Consider the following 20,492-nt stretch of genomic DNA (forward strand, 5'->3'; position numbering starts at 1 on the left):
CTTCTTCGGGGCCGCCCTTGAGGTTGGAGACATTAATGCCAGAACGCCCTAATTTGGGCGACGGCACAAAAGCGGCTAAAGTTAAGCGCCGTTCTTCCCGCGCGGTCCTTCACGGAGTTTCGCGCCGGACGCCATTTTGGATGCGCAGCATGTCCCCCCCGCTATTGCGAGCGCCGGTGAGAGTGCGCCTAGGGCTGTTGCCCAGGCTGCGGAAGTGCACAGTATGGGGGGTTTCTCCCCCAGTTTGTTTTGCTGCTGCATCAGGCTTTCCTCATGCAAAACGCTGCCCCTGCTCCCTCTTCTGATAAAGGGTTGAGGTTCCCAGAGGTAAACGCCCTCGGGTTGATTTCCAGGCCTTGGAGGACTTTTGTCTCCTCCGATGTAGATGAGGGCAGCGTGTCTGAGGTCTCCCAACGATCCTTTGCGGATTCCTTGGAGGAGATAGATCCCCGCTCGGATGGAGCGGATGACCCCTCTGCAGCGTGGCTTTTTAGCCCAGAGGATTTGCCCAACCTGTTGTTACAGGCCATGGACACTTGAAGATTTCCTCTCCAGGACGTCTCTCCCTCAGCCCCTGTTGGCTCTGCCATTATGCTGGGGAAAAGCGCCCGCCTAGAACCTTCCACGTGCATGATGCCATGCACACCTTAATTGCGGCTCAATGGGATGTCCCGGAAACGAGCCTTAAAGTGGCTAGGGCTATGTCCCGCCTCTATCCTTTGGCTGTGATGAACGTGAGGCCTATCTGTGGCCTACCGTGGATTCTTTAATCACTGCGGTGACTAAGAAAATGGCGTTGCCGGTGGAAGGTGGCACGGCCCTAAAGGACCCAAGACAGAAGATTGGAGGCGGCCTTAAGGTCGTCCTTGGAGGCAGCTGCTTTAAGTTTGCAGGCCTCAGTTTGCGGCTCCTATGTGGCCAGGGCGTGCCGGACTATGGTGCAGCGGGCTTCCCCCTCGGATCATTCCTTGAGGGCTGATTGGCCGCCCTGGAATCGGGCTTAGCCTATTTGGCAGACTTGTTGTATGATGTCTGGAGAGCCTCAGCTAAGGCATGGCTCAGACAGTCTCTGCGCGGCGGTGGCTTTGGCTGAAACATTGGTCTGCTGACTACGCCTCTAAATCCCCGCCTGGCTAGATTGCCTTTTAAAGGCAAGCTGCTCTTTGGGGTCGAGCTGGACAAAATCGTGACCGATCTCGGCACGTCTAAGGCAAGAAATTACCAGAGGTCAGGGCTCGGTTAGTACTCGTCCCGATACCTCCATACCGCCCGGGCAAGTCGGGTTCCTCTGCCCCCTCTTCCTTCAAGAGGAATTTCTCCCCCAAGCAGCATTCTTTCGCAGAGACCGCCGTCCCGGAGGTGCTCCCTCCGGTCCTCCCCAGGGTCTCGTACCCAATGACGGGGCCTTGGTCCACGCCCCAGTGCAGATTGGAGGACGGCTGTCCTTGTTTCTGGGCGAGTGGACTATAACTTCAGACCGTGGGTGCTGTGAAGTCATCAGACGCTACAAGCTAGAGTTCTGCCAACCCTTAAGAGACGGGTTTGTACTCTCTCCCTGCAAGTCTCGTCAAGCTGTGGTAGTGCAGCAGACCTTGGACAACCTGATCCGCCTGGGTGCGGTCGTTCCGGTGCCAAAAAATCAGATTGGCAAGGGACGTTACTCCATTTACTTGTGGTTCCAAAGAAAGGAGGTTCTGTCCGCCTATCCTCGACCTCAAGGGGTCAATCGGGCCGGAAAGTGAGGCACTTTCGCATGGAGACTCTCCGCTCTGTTATAGCGGCAGTGAAGGCAGAGAGTTCTTGGCTTCCTTGGACAGCAAGGACGTACCTGCATATTCCCATCTGGCCTCCTCTCCAACGCTTTCTGCGTTTTACAGTCCTGAGACGACACTTCAGTTCAGAGCCCTCCCTTTCGGGTTGGCTACTGCTCCGCGGACCTTTCCAAAGTAATGGGGTCATAGCGGCCTTCCTGCTAAAGGAAGGAGTACAAGTCCATCCTTCTGGACGACTGGTTGATCCGAGCCCCCTTTATGCAGAGTGCGGCAAAGCTATGACCGGGTAGTTGCTCTTTTGAGCTCCCTGGGATGGTCATCAACTGGAAGAAGAGCCAGCTGCGCCCGACTCAGTCCCTGGTGTATCTGGGAGTTCGATTCGACACCCAAGTGGGCAGAGTGTTCCTGCCAGACAATCGGATGTGTCAAGCTTCAGGCTCAGGTGGACTAGTTCCTAGTTAGCCTCTCCTATTCGGGCTGGGACTACGTGCAGCTGTTGGGCTCTATGACGGCCACGATGGAGTAGTGCCCTGGGCCAGGGCTCATATGAGACCACTACAGCTATCTCTGCTGCTGCGCTGGACTCCGATGTCGGAGGATTATGCTGTGCGCCTTCCCGTGGTCCCAGCAGTGCGCAAGGCGCTGAGCTGGTGGACGCAGACAGACAAGTTGTCTGCAGGATTGCCTCTGGTGACCCCGGAGTGGATTGTCGTCACGACAGACGCCTCTTTGATGGGCTGGGGAGCCCACTGCTTGGGAAGGACAGCGCAGGGGCTCTAGTCTCCTGCGAGGCAAGTGGTCTATCAACCTCCTGGAACTCAGAGCATTCGCTTGTGGTGTTATTGGAGTTCATCCCGGTACTCGTGTTGAAGCCTGTACGGGTCCTGTCGACAATGCCACGGCTGTGGCCTATATCACCGCCAGGGAGGTACCAGAGCGCCCCTCTAGCCAAGGAGGCTATGAGTCTTTGCCATGGGCGGAAGCGAACCTGGAGCCGCTTTCAGCGGCCCACATTGCCGGAGTCATGAATGTCAAGGCGGACTTTCTCAGTCGCCATACCTTGGAGCCCGGAGAGTGGCAACTATCTGCTCAGGCGTTCTTGGACATCACGAAGCGCGGGGCCAGCCGAGCCTAGATCTGATGGCGTCATCGGCCAATGGCCAAGTGCCGCGCTTTTTCAGCAGAGGACGGGACCCTCGATCCCTGGGAGTAGATGCTCTTCTCCAACAGTGGCCGACACAAGAGCTCCTCTATGTGTTCCCGCCCTGGCCCATGTTGGGCAGGGTGCTAGACCGGGTGGCAAAGCATCCCGGCAGGGTAATCCTGGTGGGTCCGGATTGGCCCAGACGTCCCTGGTATGCGGACTTGTTCAGGCTCTCAGTCGACGATCCTCTGCGGCTGTCAGTGGAGCAGGGCCTGTTACATCAGGGTCCCGTGGTGATGGAGGATCCCTCTCCCTTTGGTCTTACGGCCTGGCTATTGAGCGGCAGCGTCTGAGGAAGAAGGGCTTCTCAGACAAGGTCATCGCCACTATGCTGAGAGCGAGGAAGCGCTCTACTTCTACTGCTGACGCCAGGTTTGGCGTATCTTTGCAGCATGGTGTGAAGCAGGCTCACTTTCTCCCTTCACTGCTCCAATTTCTTCAGTGTTGGCGTTCCTGCAAGAAGGTCTGGAGAAAGGCCTGTCGCTCAGTTCCCTTAAAGTCCAGGTAGCGGCTCTGGCTGCTTCAGGGGCCGCCTGAAGGGTGCTTCCCTGCTTCGCAGCCAGATGTGGTGCACTTTCTCAAGGGAGTTAATCACCTGCGCCCTCCTCTGCACTCAGTGGTGCCTGCGTGGAATCTCAACCTGGTGCTAAGAGCATTGCAGAAGCTGCCTTTGGAACCCTTGTCGAGGGCATCTCTGAAAGACCGACGTTGAAAGCAGTCTTTTTGGTGGCTATCACTTCAGACAGAAGAGTTTTCCGAGCTCCAGGCGCTCTCATGTCGAGAGCCTTTTGCAGTGCACTGAGGCAGGAGTGACTATTCGCACAGTGCCTTCCTTCCTGCCCAAGATTGGTTCTCGCTTCCATGTGAATCAGCAGCTCTGTCTCCCTTCCTTTCGTAGGGAGGACTACCCAGAGGAGTACTCCGCTCTTGAATATCTGGATGTGAGACGAGTCATCATCAGATACTTGGAAGTGACCAATGATTTCCGGAAATCGGATCATCTGTTTGTCCTGTTTGCAGGTCCTCGTAAGGGTCTGCAGGCTGCTAAGCCTACAGTGGCAAGATGGGTCCAGGAAGCCATTGCAGCGGCTTATGTGGCCGCGGGAAGGTGCCGCCTATCCAGCTGAAGGCTCACTCCACGAGAGCTCAGGCGGCTCGATGGCAGAGGCCGATCCGTCTCCTTGAAGAGATATGCAAGGCGGCAACGTGGGCTTCGGCTCATACATTCTCCAAGCATTACCGTTTGACTGTGGCTGCACGGGCGGAGGCCCGGTTTGGAGCTTCAGTGTTGAGGTCAGGGATTTCTATGTCCCGCCCTGGGTGAGTACTGCTTCGGTACATCCCACCATCTATGGATTGATCAGCTTGATGATATGGAAGGTAAAATTATGTATAATCATACCTGATAATTTTCTTTCCATTAATCATAGCTGATCAATCCATAGCCCCTCCCAGATATCTGTACTGTTTATATTCTGGTTGAATTTTAGGTTCAAGTTTAGCCTTCAGTTACTTCAGGAGGACTTCGTGTTCAAGTTCTTCTTTCACTTGGATTCTTCAAGAGTTGAGACGACTTTGTGTTACAGTGAGCTGCTGCATTCCTCTCCCCTCCGTTTTACGGGGCTGGATTGAGACATAAATTCTGCGGCACTCCCTCCCTCTTTGTGCGCTGTAGGGCAGCTTTGTACCCCTCCCTTCGGCGGTGTTAGGGTCAGTCAGCTCCTCCCGCGGTTGCGGTTGCAGGATAAGCCAGATCCCCCCGCATCGGCGGGTGTGGTGTCCCTCCCCCGCTCCGCGGGGATGAGCTGGACGGATTCCCCTCCCCCACTTGTGTGGGGATGAGCTGGGTTAATTCCCCTCCCCCGTTTCGGCGGTGGTGAGCTGGGCAGAGTGTCCCTTCGTGGGTGTAATTCTCTAAGTGCTGAGTCCTGCGGATGGAGCTTTGATATCGACATACTGAGGAGTTTCCGGCAGCACATGACCACATATAGGGAGGCAAAAGTTTGCTCTCTATCTCCACCTGCTGGTAGATGGACACAACCCACCAGTCTATGGATTGATCAGCTATGATTAATGGAAAGAAAATTATCAGGTATGATTATACATAATTTTACCTTTTTGTGGTGGGAGGGGGTTTGTGACCACTGGGGGAGTCAGGGGAGGTCATCCCCGACTCCCTCAGTGGTCATTGGTCATTTAGGGCACTTATTGGGGCCTTATTCGTGGAAAAACAGGGTCCAGGAAAAGTGCCCTAAATTCTCGCTAAAAGCGCATATTTTTTTTCCATTATCGGCGAAAGGCGCCCATCTCTGATCGGCAGATAACCACGCACCAGTTCCGCCTTCGACACGCCCCCATCAACTTTGTCCGCATCCGCGACGGAGTGCAGTTGAAAACGTCCAAATTCGACTTTCGATTATACCGCTTTATTCGTTTTTGTGAGATAAACGTCTATCTCCCGATTTGGGTCACAATATAGGCGTTTTTCTCTTTCGATTATAAGCAGGAAGGTTTCCCAGCAGCTGTACTGGACGAAATTTACTTTCCCACCAATATCTCAAACTTCCGCCAGTGTTAAAAACAAAATGGATCAACTGAGGGACATTGTAAATAAGGGGTCCTTTTACTAAGCCGCAGTTTTTTTTCTCATTATTATAGTTGGTTAAAGGGTGGGGGTGGGGGAGGGTGAAAAGGGAATTGTTGGGGTGGGAATATGATTGTTTATATATCAAACATAAAACGGCGAGTGACCGAACTCACTCACAAATGCGCAGTAGAGACTTCCCTCTCTGTCCTGCCCCCGCGTCAATACGTGATGACGGGGGCCGGACAGAGAGGAAACTGCGCTCCCCCCCGAGGTCGCCGCCACCGGAACCCCCCCCCCCGAGTCGCCGCCGCCACCCTCCACCCGGCCCGGCCCCTCTGATCGCAATTAATTTAACTTACATCGCCGCAGCACGCAGATCAGCTGAGCTCCGGTCGGCCTTCCTTCCCTGCCTGTGTCCCGCCCTCGCCGACGGTATGTCACATGAGGGCGGGACACAGGCAGAGAAGGAAGGCCAGGCCGACGGGAGCTCTGCTGATCTACGTGCTGCGGCGATGTAAGTTGAATTAATAGTGAACAGAGGGCCCGGGCCGGGTGGAGGGGTGGTGGCGGCGGCGGCGACTCCGGGGGGGTACCGGTAGCGGTGACCTCGGGGGGGAGGGGCAGCGGTGACCTTGGGGGGGCCTTGGAAAACCCCCATTCCAATTGTAGCCCGTTTAACGGGCTCAACGGCTAGTCTATATATATAAAAGGCACCACCAAGGTTCTAATGAAGCCTCTCTTCCATTTTGCATGGTGGTGTAGATAGGGTTGGTCTTAGGCAGAGCGACCAAGGCAGCCACATAGGGCCCCGCACCTAAGGGGGCCCCACGCGGCACGCCTCACTCTGCCTCGCTCATGCCTCTGCTCCGACCTCCGCTGCTGCTCGCCTTAGTCGCCTGAGATGATCTCCATTCCCCGGCTCTCAGCCGCTCCACTCCTGCCACCACCGGCGCAGTGCCCACCCCCGGCTTGTGACGCTGAGCCCACCGTCAGCTCCCGAGTCCCCGGACCCTGGCGACTAACTGAGCAATGCCAGCGAGCCAGCCCAGGCAGCGATGGCCCCGCCCCCGATGGCGACGACAGACAGTTGCAGCACAACGGCTCACCTCCAGGCTCCAGCTTCCCGCTCAATGTTCCGCCTTCTGATGTATTTCCTGTTTCCGGACACGAGGGCGGGAGTCACTGAGCGGGAAAAGTTGGAGCCTGGTCGGAGGTGGTGAGGACGTGAGGTGAGCCATCGTTGCTGACGCCAACAGTTGTGCACTTATGCCAAATCGAAATCGGATTCCATGCAGGCAGGAGATCAGGAGAAGTGTCTCTCCCATCTAACGACGCTTGCGGACGGTGCAAGGATTGGAAATGTCTGCCTTCCTGAGAGGAATTTGGCCCAACAACATTAGTTGCTGGAGAAGCTGAGCAAGTAAGATCTTCTGGCTTGGAAGAGGCTGTTTCTAACATATCTAGGTATTTTCACATAGATCTGCAGATATTTCTCCTGATAAAAATTTGGATGGCAATAGCAGATTTAGCTAAAACACTGCTTCCAGTAATTAATTGTTATGATTCTGCCGGTTTGGCTGAGGGGGAGGGGGGACGTCTCTTCTGATTGGCTGCCAGGGGTTGTGCTGACGTCAGGGGATAGTACTTTAGCCTGCAGCTGAAGAGTTTCTCTGCTTTTGCGTTACTTACTTGGTGGTAACAGGAAAGCCTGATAGCTTTCTCTCAGAACGTGCTCTAGGTTCTGACAGGGATCTGTGTTGATTTAGAGTATTCTTTCCTTCCCTCTGGGTTAGCTGCTGCTGTGTGTGTGTGTGCCTAGCTCTGCAATCAGGGTCAGCTGCTCCTTTGTTTAGTGGGGGCTGGGCATTGCTCAGCCTCCGGGGCTCTGGCTGAGAGCGTTCTCCTTTGTTTGTTTGTTTTAAGGATTTCTCTTCCCAGTGTCCCGGCTTGCTGGCTCAGTGAGTTAACCCTTTGTGTACTGTGTGTATTGTATTCCTGCCTCTGCCAGTGTGTTTGTTGGATGGGTCCCACTCCCTCTCGGGAGGGGAAGCGTTCTCTCTGATTGTTTGTTGATTTATGGCACTCTCTCGCTGGCTCCACAAGCTTAACCTTTGTGTTCCGTGTGCCTCTGTCTACAGTGGGTTTGAGGCAAAGGCTTTCTGCCTTCCTTTTGTGTCTGGTTCCTCTGGCTTCTGCCTGGGGCTCCTACCCTGGTGGGGGGGGGGGGGGTTGCTGTGTTAGTTCCCCTGTCCTGCGCTAGTCCCCTGCGTGGGCGTGGCCCGCTCTGGTCCTTTGTTTCCCCCTTTGCCCTATTGCTGGTGTTCAGCGTGTGTCTGGCATCTTGGGGCCCTCTGGGTTCTTTCACCCCTCCCTGTGTGTGATTGGGTTCCAGTTCAGCCGTGAGGCTCGCACGAGTGGCTCTGTGTGCGTGGGTTCCGGTTCGGCCGCGAGGCCCGCCTGTATGCCTATTTCCCTTCTTCCTGAGGAACTGTGGGGAGGGTAACTTAGGGGGTCTTGTGTAGCTGGGTGTGTGCGGTGGTGGGTCGGTCTCCCCTTGGCCTGGGTCGGCGCCTGCTGGCCTCGGCCAGGGCCCAAGGGCTCACGACCAACCCAACGGATTACATTAATGATATGACACCTCGAATTAATCATTTGGAAGCTAGACTGCAATCACAGGAAAAAAGATTACTAAGCTAAAATCTGAGAATGGAAATCATGAAGTAGCAAAATCTGATATAAAGTAGGTACAATCAGTTCAAACTATTTTAGTAACTGATGTGGCTACTTGCCTCTCTGGTTTGATGGGTTACAGAGTAATAGGGGAATTTGAAAGTACTGGATCTTTTCTTAATATTTTCCCTTTATTCTCCTTTGTTATGAGAATTGGAACTACTAATTGTAGTGGACTTGAACTGAATAATTTCTGCGGAGGGGAGGTTTCATGATAGCATTGTGCTTATTATTTCAATCAGTTTTTTTGTACAAGTTTACCTTCATTTGTCTTTATTTGAAATTTCATAAATTAAAAAATTTCTAAAAATGGAATAATCTTATAAATGGGGTGGAGCTAGGGTGGGGGCGGAGCTAGGGTGGGGCAGGGCTAGGGTGGGGCCCCACCAAATTGGTCTGCATAGGGCCCCGCACTTGCTAAGACCGGCCCTGGGTGTAGATATCCAGTTTCACGAATCACAGCCAGGACTAAGGAGTAGGGAAACACACTCCTCTCCTGCTGACTCTGCCGCCCAGGTTGCTCCCCTCCCCCCCCCCCCTGTATTGTCAGAGCATGGCTGTGTCAGAGAACATGAGTGCAGGGAAGGTCAACCGCTCCCTCCCTCCCTTTACATTTAAAGCAACACCAGGGACTTGCATCTCTGCCTGTCTCTGCTTATTCTCTCCCTTCGCTGGAGAACTAGCATTAAATAGCCCTTGCGAGTGGAAATCGTAAAACTGGTGTACAGAGAAATGGGAGTTACTTGATGCTTTTCTTCACAACTGACCTCTTCTGTAGCCCCTATTTTCCACACTGCTGCTGCTGCCAGTTAAAAATAAAGCACAGGACTCAGACTCAGACTTGCTGACCTGAACATGTATACCCTGGAGGAAAGGAGAAACAGGGTTATGATACAGACGTTCAAATATTGAAAGGTATTAATCCGCAAACAAATCTTTTCCGGAGTTGGGAAGGCGGTAGAACGAGAGGGCATGAAATGAGATTGAAGGGAGGCAGACTCAAGAAAAATGTCAGGAAGTATTTTTTCACGGAGAGAGTAGTGGATGCTTGGAATGCCCTCCCGCGGGAGGTGGTGGAAATGAAAACGGTAACGGAATTCAAACATGCGTGGGATAAGCATAAGGAATCCTGTTCAGAAGGAATGGATCCTCAGGAGCTTAGTCAAGATCGGGAGGCGGGGCTGGTGGGTGGGAGGCAGGGATAGTGCTGGACAGACTTGTACGGTCTGTGCCAGAGCTGGTGGTGGGGAGGCAGGGCTGGTGGTTGGGAGGTGAGGATAGTGCTGGGCCAACTTATATGGTCTGTGCCACAGCCGGTGGTTGGGAGGAGGGGCTGGTGGTTGGGAGGCGGGGATAGTGCTGGGCAGACTTATACGGTCTGTGCCAGAGCCAGTGGTGGGAGGCGGGGCTGGTGGTTGGGAGGCGGGGATAGTGCTGGGCAGACTTATACGGTTTGTGCAGAGCCGGTGGTGGGCAGCGGGACTGGTGGTTGGGAGGCAGGGATAGTGCTGGACAGACTTGTACGGTCTGTGCCAGAGCCGGTGGTGGGCAGCGGGACTGGTGGTTGGGAGGCAGGGATAGTGCTGGACAGACTTATACGGTCTGTGCCAGAGCTGGTGGTGGGAGGCGGGGCTGGTGGTTGGGAGGCGGGTAGTGCTGGGCAGACTTATACGGTCTGTGCCCTGAAGAGCACAGGTACAAATCAAAGTAGGGTATACACAAAAAGCAGCAAATATGAGTTATCTTGTTGGGCAGACTGGATGGACCGTGCAGGTCTTTTTCTGCCGTCACTACTATGTTACTATATGTTACTTTCAGAAGCCAACAACACTCTTTCTACACATTCACTCTGCAGGGGAGAAGAGAATCGATGGATGGCAAAAGGGGGGCAGGGGATAGAGGAGCATCGCTGGGTAGCTGGAGGGGGCGCAGGGGAGACAGGAGAATAGCTGGGTGGATGGAGGGGGGCAGGGGAGAGATAACAGTCACACACACATTCACTCTCACAGACATACTCACACCCAGACTCAATCTCTCTCTCTCTCTCTCACACACACACACACACGCACACACACTGTGCTGCCAACCACGCAGAGGGGGGAGAGGCAGGGGGTCCTGAGACCACAAGGGAGGGAGGGGAGCGCAGAAGGGGAGGGGTCCTGAGACCTGAGAGGGGGGGGGGTCCTGAGGGGACAGGTGTGTCACACACACACTCTCACAGTGTCTTCCTCTCTCTCACTATGTCTCACACTGTATCACATTCACTCCCTATGTGTCACACAGTCACTCACAACACCCTCGGTCTCATACACTCTCTCGGTCTCACAGAGAGTCTGTGTATCGCACACATACTCTCTCACACTCTGTCTCACACACACACACACTCTCTCACACACAGTGTATCTGTGTGAAACACACTCTCTCACACTCACTGTGCCTCACATACTCATTCGAACAATCACACAGTCATCCTCATACACACATTTGCACCCAGACTCACTCTGTCACACACTCGCACATTCACTCGCTCTCTCTCACACACTCACTCCCACACACACTCTCACATACACACTCCAAGACCAAGCTTGCTAGCACTCGTTTCATTTGTGTCAGAAACGGGCCTTTTTCACCCTACACCCCCTCTCCCAAGTCACCACCGCTCCCCCCTCTCCCTCTGCCCAGCAACTTTCCCTCCAGTCCCGCCCACACACACACCAACAGACTGCCGTGCCACTCCGATCTCTGCCCCAAGCTGCAGTACCGGACCAACAAAAACATCAGCTTTGTGTAAACAGCTCTGCAGCCGCGCCTCCTCTGTGGATGGAGACAGTTGCTGGCCGCACGGAGAGGAGGGAGCAGCGGCGGTGACTTGGTGAGGGCGAGGGGGACAGTGGCAGCACAGACATCGGGGGGGGGGGGGGGGGGGGGTGTAAGCGCCGTTTCATTCCTCTCTGAAACGGGCCTTTCACACTAATATATATATTTTTTGTTTTTGTTACATTTGTACCCCACACTTTCTCACTCATAGCTGGCTCAATGTTACTATTATATACAGGTACTAGATTGATATGTTTTTGTCAATTTTGCATTAAAATTAATAAAAAATGATTTTAAACATAAAAATGCTGACTGCCATGGGCTGAATAATCTCACGTTCTTACTTTATAACAGCTACCATCAGTTCTGTCCAAAGCAACAATGACCTTGCGTTGTGTCTATTGTCACTCCTATTGAGTGTAACCTGAAGAAGGAATGGGTGATAAGGCAAAGCTTATTGATTTTGTTTCATTGCACCCTGGAAGTCATGTGTTTGCTATGTCATAAGCTTATTCCTGGGATAAGGAGCAGAAAATCTGTTTTACTCTTTTGGGATCTTGCCAGGTACTTGTGGCCTGGATTCACCACTGTTGGAACCAGGATTTATTTTTATTTAATTACAATTGTACCCCACGCTTTCCCACCCATAGCAGGCTCAATACGGCTTATATATTATATACAGGTACTTATTTGTATCTGAGGCAATGGAGGGTTAAGTGACTTGCCCAGAGTCACAAGGACCTGCAGTGGGAATTGAACCCAGTTCCCCAGGATCAAAGTCCACCACCCTAACCACTAGGCCACTTCTCCACTCCGATACTCTCCACTCCGATACTGGGCTTGATGGACCTTCAGTCTTCCTTGTATTGCAATGCTTATGTATGAATGTACTTATAAGATCATTGAAGGACTTTTTGATAATTCAAAATCTCTGACATTTGTTTCTGTCTTTTTTTTTTTTTTTTACCAATCACGTCATGCAGTATTTGGTAAGTTTTGTTCAGTTAGTAACTATGAATTTTAGGGTGGGCAATTAATGTGTTAATAACATATTAGGCCTCTTTTACTAAGCAGCGGTAATCCTAACACGGGCAACAGCCTGGCGGTATTCCCACCCCTAGTGTGCTCATATTTATTTTTGTAGCACCGGGGTGTATTAGGTGGTAATCAGTTACTGCCGTGTGGCAATGGTAAAAGGAGGCCTTAGCACACGTGAAAAACACGCAGCGATGCCAGCACAAGCCCCCTTTTGCCGCAGCTTGGTAAAAGGGTCCCTTAAAGCATTAATGTTTTAATACTGTCAAGCTGAGGCTATGTGAAGATGAAGCTCCACCTCAGGATCCCACGTCCCTCTTTCACTCAGGGTGAGCTGGTTCTCAGTATGCAGATTGTATGCAAATTATTCTACTACCCCTTTCTGCTCAGGGTGACCTGCTTCTCAAAGGCAAACACAGTCAGGTCTCACCAACAGGATATTCTCTTACAAATCTTTTATTCCCCCTTCCTGGGGCACACTTCTTCCAGCTTAAACATTTCTTCCTAGTCAGTTCAATCTTCCAGCTTAAGCACCTGGACACTCAGTCCTTCCTTGTAACATGAACACCCCAGTCCTTCCTTGTAACCCGGACACCCAGTCCGTCTTTGTAACACACAGTTCTTATCCCTGGCACTCTAGGGCCTTCTTACCCCAGCCAGCTTCCTTGCTTTGCACACAGTTCACCACCAGTCCAAAGGGCTCAGCCAGTACTTCACATGGGGACCTCCTGCTTCAGCTACCAGCTCTCTTCTTCCGCTGCTAGCTCTCTTCTCCCCTCACCACTCAGGTGGGGTATTAAGTGTTTAATGGCCAAACAGGACCCAGCCCATAACCTGCTGCACCTGTTTCCACCTCCAGGACCCTCCCCGGTCCTAGCGACCTCCAGCTATACCTCCCCTTACTGGCTCCCTTCAGCGACTCACCCAGCCCTTCTCCCTGGACATTTTAGGGGAACAGCGCCCTCTAGGGGCCTAACCAGGGTAGGACAGCCTCTCACTTCTCACAATACATAATATGTTTTTTGATGCTGCCTGTTTTTTTTAAATTCTGACCCACCATCCCCCACACTTACCTCTACGGCAGGGCTCAGGAATTTTTCTCCTTCCTCAGAGCTGCCTCAAACTCCTCTCCCCCTGGACGGACAGGCTCTGCAGATACAGGAAGGTGGGGAAGGTTTTGTGAGACTTGAAACCCCGAGACTTCCCCAACTTCCTGCACTGTGTGACTGAAGTATCTGCAGAGCCCAACCACTGTGCAGGGGAAGACAAGGAGTTGGGGCAACGCCAAGCCCGAGCCCTGGAAACAGGATACTGGGCTTGATGGACCTTCAGTCTTTCCCTGGATGGCAATTCTTATGTATGAATGGACTTATGAGATCATTGAAGGACATTTTGATAATTCAAAATCTCTAACATTTCATCTCTCTCTTTATTTATTTATTAGATTTTTACGAAAGAAAATCACATCCTGCAGGATCTGGTAAGTTTTATTCAGTTAACAACGCCAAGCTCGAACCCTTACTGTCACGGAGTTCAAAAGGTGGGATATGCATAGAGGAATCCTGTGCAGAAGGAATGGATCCTCAGAGCTTAGCTGAAATTGGGTGGCGGAGCAGTTGGGGAAGAGGGGGTGGTGGTTGGGAGGCGAGGATAGGGGAGGGCAGACTTATACAGTCTGTACCAGAGCCGGTGATGGGAGGCGGGACTGGTGGTTGGGAGGCGGGAAATACTGCTGGGCAGACTTATATGGTCTGTGCCCTGAAAAGGACAGGTACAAATTCAAGGTAAGGTATACACATATGAGTTTGTCTTGGGCAGACTGGATGGGACCATGCAGGTCTTTTTCTGCCGTCATATACTATGTTACTGAATGAAGGCTGGTCATTGCGGCATGAGAGAAACTGGGGGAGAGGAAGGGGGAAGGGGGTATGAGAGAACTGGGTGAAGGCTGTTTGAAACTTTATTCTTTAATGCCCAAAATGCTGTGATTAACATTTTTCATCACACGATTAATCACAATTAAAAATTTTATCATGTCCACCCCTAATATAATTTTTATATCATTGTACTTATTTCTCTTATCTGAGATCTGATCATTGTTCATCTTTATTTTAATGCAGATTGGTGGATGGAATTTGGCAGATATACAGGTAACTGAATCTGATATACAATAATTATACCAAACCACCAAGTTTCCTAGAGCGTCCAAGAGGTTAGGCTCGTTAGCGTCTTTAATGTGTGTTAACTATGGTATGTGCATTAACCCTATATGTGCCTACAATATCCCTATATGCGCTTATTACTACTACTACTACTACTACTATTAGCATTTCTATAGCGCTACAAGGCGTACGCAGCGCTGCACAACATAGACGAAAGACAGTCCCTGCTCAAAGAGCTTAACAATCTAATAGACAATAATAATAAAGCAAGCAAATCAATTAATATGTAGAGGAAAGAGGAGAGGAGGTTAGGTGTTAATTTTGGGCTCGTTAAAATGCTAACGCACCTTAGTAAACAGGGCCCTTAATCTGGTCAAAATGGAATAAACATATTTAATCTGATGACCAGATTAAGAAGAAACGTTTCCATCTGAATGATACAGTAGAATTTGCTTCTGGAAATGGCCACCAAGCATCAGTGGATGAGTTGGAAGCTACATGTACCAATCGTAAGAGAAAGAAGCATGTGATGTGTCTTAATGACAAACTAGGTGTGTTGGATAAGCTTCATTCCGGCATGTCTGTTTCTGCCATTGGCCACAAGTTAAAGTTTAATGAATCAACAATCCAAAACATCCAGAGTGGCCAAGAGGGATACACTAAATGGCATTTTATCATTGCCTCCAAAAGCTGCTTGCAAAATGGAATAAACATATTTAATCTGATGACCACCAAGCATCCAAGGGGTGAGTTACAAGCTACATGTACCAATCGTAAGAAAAAGAAACGTGATGGTTTTAATGACAAAATAGGTGGTTTAAATTTGTGGATAATGCAAATTGTGGGTTAAAAACAAAAGCACTGTGGACAGCATTGCTATGAAGATGAAAGCCAAAACAGATTTATAAATACGCCACCTAGTGTTGATGAGACCGGCTTGTTTTACAAAGAGGCTGGTAAATGGATATATATAACGAAAATGGCAGCCATAGCCCCTGGTTTTAAGGTATTTAAAGATCATGAGGGGCATAATCGAACAGGGATGACCATCTCTAAGGGCACCCATCTGTAAGGACATCCTGGGAAAGGGGGGGGGACCGCTATTATCGAAACAAGATGGGCGCCCATCTTTCGTTTAGATAATACGGTTGGGGACGCCCAAATCTCAACATTTAGGTCAACCTTAGAGGGTCGTCCTTAGAGATGGTCGTCCCCGGTTTTCGGAGATAATGAAACCGAGGACGCCCATCTCAAAATATGACCAAATCCAAGGCATTTGGTCGTGGGAGGAGCCAGCATTCGTAGTGCACTGGTCCCCTCACATGCCAGGACACCAACTGGGCGCCCTAGGGTGCACTGCATGTGGACTTCACAAATTGCTCCCAGGTACATAGCTCCCTTAACTTCAGTGCTGAGCCCCCCCAAACCCACTCCACACAACTGTGGGGCACCTACATGTGGGTACAGTGGGTTTCGGGTGGGTTTTGAAGGGCTCATATTTACCACCACAAGTGTAACAGGTAGGGGGGGAGGTGCCTGGGTCCGCCTGCCTGAAATGCACTGCACCCACCAAAACTGCTCCAGGGACCTGCATACCGCTGTCAGGGAGCTGAGTATGACATTTGAGGCTGGCCATTTTCACTACTTGATTTTTAGATGTTTTCAGTAACACGTCCAAAGTTGGATTTAGACGTCATATCGAAGATGCCCCTCTATGTTTCTCTGATTTTTGTTATGTGTTGTCCAATGCAGGACCCAAACCCTGTATTTTCTTCTATAAGGATATGAATTCACTTTTCACGGTTTTGAGGAAAAATTGTTATAGCTGGAACCTAACCCCAGTTTCCAATAAGTACATTTTTTGGTATTCGTAAATTTGTGGTTTGTGATCTTTCTGGAGAGCCATACTATCATGAATACCAAGAATGGACTGTACATCCAAATTTAAAGCAAAATAAATTTTGTAAACAACAGACTGGTCTCAGCCTCCATCTTCTGGAAAATCCTGAAATTTAGAAACAGCTAGTGCAGTGGGCTGTGTCTCTTCTGGAATGGGATAAGAACACTGGACCTGGGGGTGGGGGAGGAGAAGAAGATGTGCTGGACCTGGGGTGATGGGCGATGGAGATATCATGGACCTTGGCAGCAGTGGCTGTGCTGGTAAATTTTTAACAACAGGCTCTCTCCCCGGTCCATCTCGGCGTCCCCCCCCCCCCCGTCCACCTCTGTGCCCCCCCCACCCACTGCTGCGCCCCCCCAAAATTGCAGAGCTGGCCATAGCCGGGGGGAGGGGGCAATGCATTACTCTCTCCAGGAAAAAAAATTAAATGATCCCAGGTTCCAATCTAATTCATGTTTAATTTGGGATAAAATGCCATAAATAAGTAAATAAATATAACTTTTAACGTTCCAGCACCTGATTCTCAAAGTGGGACATATTCCAAACACTATAATGAAAATAAAATTATTTTTTTCTACCTTTGTTGTCTGGTGACTTTGTTTCTCTGATCATGCTGGTCCAGTATCTGATTCTGCTGCTCTCTATCTGTTCCCTTGACTCCGTTTCCAGGGCTTCCTTTCCATTTATTTCTTTTCTTTCCTCCTTTCTTCTTCATTTCTGGTCCTCCGCAGACTTGACTGTCCAGTGGATCTAGCTTCTTCCTATTTTCTCCATCCATGTACAGTTTTCTCTCCTCAATTCATTTTCCCTCATCTAATCTCCTTCCTATCTCTTCCCTCCATGTCCAGCATTTCTTCTCTCTCCCTTCCCTCCCCCTCCATCCATGTCCAGAATTTCTCTTGCTCTCCCCTCCATCCATGTCCTGGAAACTCTCCTCTCTCCCCTGCCCCCCTCTCCCCATCCATGCCCAGCAAGTCTCTCCCCTGCCCCCTCTCCCCATCCATTCCCATCAAGTCTCTCCACTGCCCCCCTCTACCCATCCATGCCCAGCAAGTCTCTCCCCTGCCCCCCCTCTCCCCATCCATGCCCAGCAGGTCTCTCCCCTGCCCCCTCTCCCCCATCCATGCCAGCAATGTCTCTCCCCTGCCCCCTCTCCCCATCCATGCCCAGCAAGTCTCTCCCCTGCCCCCTCTCCCCATCCATGCCCAGCAAGTCTCTCCCCTGCCCCCCTCTCCCATCCATGCCCAGCAGGTCTCTCCCCTGCCCCCCTCTCCCCATCCATGCCCAGCAAGTCTCTCCCCTGGCCCCCTCTCCCCATCCATGCCCAGCAGTCTCTCCCCTGCCCCCTCCCCATCCATGCCCAGCAAGTCTCTCCCTGCCCCCCTCTCCCCATCCATGCCCAGCAAATCTCTCCCCCTGCCCCCCTCTCCCCATCCATACCCAGTGATTCTCCTCCCTCCCCTCCCCTGCCCTTCCCTCCCGCTCCCAAACATGTCCAGCCAACGATGTCCTTCACCCCCACCCTCCTCTCCCACTCCCATCTGTCTTTTTTAATTACCTCTGTCGAAGCCCACACTATTTAAAGCCCTGCTGCGTGCAGGCCGTCTCTCCAGGCTTCCCCTGCTTGCTTCGGTGATGTTCGTGCCCTTAGTCCCGCCTTCGCGGAAAAAGGAAATGACATCAGAATGACGTCAGAAGATGGGGACTAAGGGCGCGAAAGTCACCGAAGCAAGCAGGGGAAGCCTGGGAGAGACGGCCTGCACGCTGCAGGGCTTTAAATAGCGGTTTCGATTGAGGTAATTTAAAAGTCAGATGGAGCGGGAGCAGGAGGGTGGGGGCGAAGGACATCGTTTCACATGTTTCGGAGTGGCAGGGGAGGTAAGCATGGCCTGTGATGGCGCCCTCCCGCCATACTTACCTCCCCTAATGGAGCCGGCTCGCCCCCAACATCAACTGGCTCGCAAGAGCTGTCAAAATTTAACAATCGGCTCTTGCGAGCCAGCACACCACTGCCTTGGAGTGGGGGGGAGATGCACCTTTATTGGTGTTATATAGTCAGGGCTCTTTATTTTTATTCTATATTTTGGGTGGAAGGCTGGGTCAGGTGCCGGCTGGCAGAAGAGGGTTGTCGGCGACGGAGCTGGTAGGCAGTTGGGGACTGGGTCGGGGAGGGGGGCTCAGATGGGATCAGGGGACTGGGTCAGGGAGGGGGGACTCAGATGGGAGAAGGGGCTGGAATTGGGGTCTGAGAAGGGGGCAGGAGGGAGAATGGGGCTATGCCTGGGACAGGTGGGAGAATGATTTTGGGGCTGAAAAGGGGGACCCTAATGCAAAGCATGTGGATGAAGGGGGTCGGAACTGGGGGTTGAAAAGGAGGGTAGGTGGGATAAGGGAGCCAGTACTGGAACTGAGGGCTGAAAAGGGGCTGGGGCTGAAACTGTGGGGACTGGGGGCTGAAAAGGGGACAGGGAGAAGTGGCTAGGGCTGAAGCTCGGCACTGGTGGGAGAAAATGGCTGGGGCTGAACTAGGGACTGGTGTGGGGGACTTGGGGGCCTAAAAAAAGGGGGCAGGGAGAACTGGCTGGGGCTGAAGCTCGGGACTGGTGGGACAAAAGGGCTAGGGCTGAAACTGGGATTGATAGGATAGTGGGGCCTGAAAAGGGGGGCAGGTGGGAGATGTGGGCTAGGGCTGGAATTAGGGCAAGCTGGGATAATGGGGCTAGAACTGGGGGCCGAAAAGAGGGGGCAGAGAGAGAGAGAGGGGATAGATCCTGGATGGAAGGGGGGCGAGAGGGAGGGCAGACCCTGGATGGAAGGGAGAGCGAGAGAGAGGACAGACCCTGGATGGATGGGAGAGGGAGGACAAATGGTAGATTGAAGGGGCAGAGAGAGGGGAGAGAGAGAGGGCAGATGGTGGATGGAAGGGAGAAATAGGGCAGATGTGGATGGAAAGGGCAGGGAGAGAGGGCAGACATTGAATGGAGAGGACAGCAGAGAGGGCAGACACTGGATGGCAGAGAGAGAGAGAGCGAAGACAGATGCTGGATGGAAGGAAGACAGTGAAAGAAGATGAGGAGGAAAGCAGAAACCAGAGACAACAAACTGTAAATAAAATATATATTTTTATTTTTTGCTTTAGGATAAAGTATTATTGTAGTTGTGTTAATAAATGTTTATAAATAGAACATGTAAATAAGGTAATCTTTTTATTGGACTAATTTTAATACATTTTGACTAACTTTCGGAGAACAAAACCCCCTTCCTCAGGTCAGGATAGGATACTGTAACAGCACTATACTGTACTGACCCAAGGACGGAGGTTTTGGCCTCTGAAAGCTAAATGTATTAGTCCAATAAAATGGTATTATTTTATTTTCTGTATTTGTTTTATTTCTATTTGTTAATTTATAAAGTGGTGATTGGTATTTACTATTAGTTTTTTCAAATTTACATCCACTGTCTTTATATTTTGCACAGTACTAGGGGACAGTTTCTGTTTCTGTGGTGTTGCATTGTCTGCAGAGTCTGGCATCGGGGGTTCAGTTTAATTTTTGTCTAAATAGAAAGTTTATGATTACTTATTCTATAGTGGATTAGGGTGTATCTGTGTTTGAAAAAGACATGGCTTTCAATTGGCATTGACTGTGCAGGATTGACGATCTGTACTATTCTGTCTGGTTTCGCTTGGGGGGGGGGGGGGGGGGGGTGGTAAAAAAAGGTCGGGCCCGGGAGTCAAGTATGCTAGCTACGCCACTGGCAGGAGCAGCCAATGAAGGTTAGAGCTGGGTATGTGAGGAGCCAATGAGGGTTAGCGGTGGGTGTGTGATAAGCTAATGAGAAGTGTTTGCTCATGTTTATTAATGTGTCTCCTCTCTGCAGTAAATGTGACTCTGGATCCTGAAACTGCTGGTCCTGGTCTCGTCCTGTCTGAAGATCGGAAAAGTGTCAGAATGGGATACACAGGACAGAATGTGCCGGGACACTCCTCAGAGATTTAATAATGATCCCTGTGTGCTGGGGAGTGAGGGCTTCACCTCAGGGAGACATTACTGGGAGGTGGGGGTGGAGGTGGATTCTTTCTGGATATTGGGAGTGTGTAAAAACTCTGTGAGGAGGAAGGGGGGGATCACACTGTCACCTGGGGAAGGATTCTGGACTGTGAAGCTGTCCTATGTACATGGATACCTTGCCCTCACCTCGCCTGAGACCCAGCTCCCCCTGAGAAAGAGACTCCGGGCAGTGGGGATTCTGCTGGACTACGAGGCAGGAAAGGTCTCGTTTTATG

At 51.4% G+C, this 20,492-nt stretch overlaps 1 long non-coding RNA gene across 1 annotated transcript; it reads left to right on the plus strand.

The window, feature by feature from the left end:
* Positions 1–12,088: 12,088 nt before the first annotated feature.
* Positions 12,089–20,187, plus strand: LOC115458832. The gene is made up of 4 exons (XR_003940154.1): positions 12,089–12,099; positions 13,590–13,625; positions 14,266–14,295; positions 20,087–20,187. It is a non-coding gene; the product is annotated as an uncharacterized LOC115458832 (long non-coding RNA).
* Positions 20,188–20,492: the final 305 nt, after the last annotated feature.

The sequence above is a fragment of the Microcaecilia unicolor genome, unplaced genomic scaffold (assembly GCF_901765095.1).
Source record: "Microcaecilia unicolor unplaced genomic scaffold, aMicUni1.1, whole genome shotgun sequence".
Lineage (NCBI taxonomy): Eukaryota > Metazoa > Chordata > Amphibia > Gymnophiona > Siphonopidae > Microcaecilia > Microcaecilia unicolor.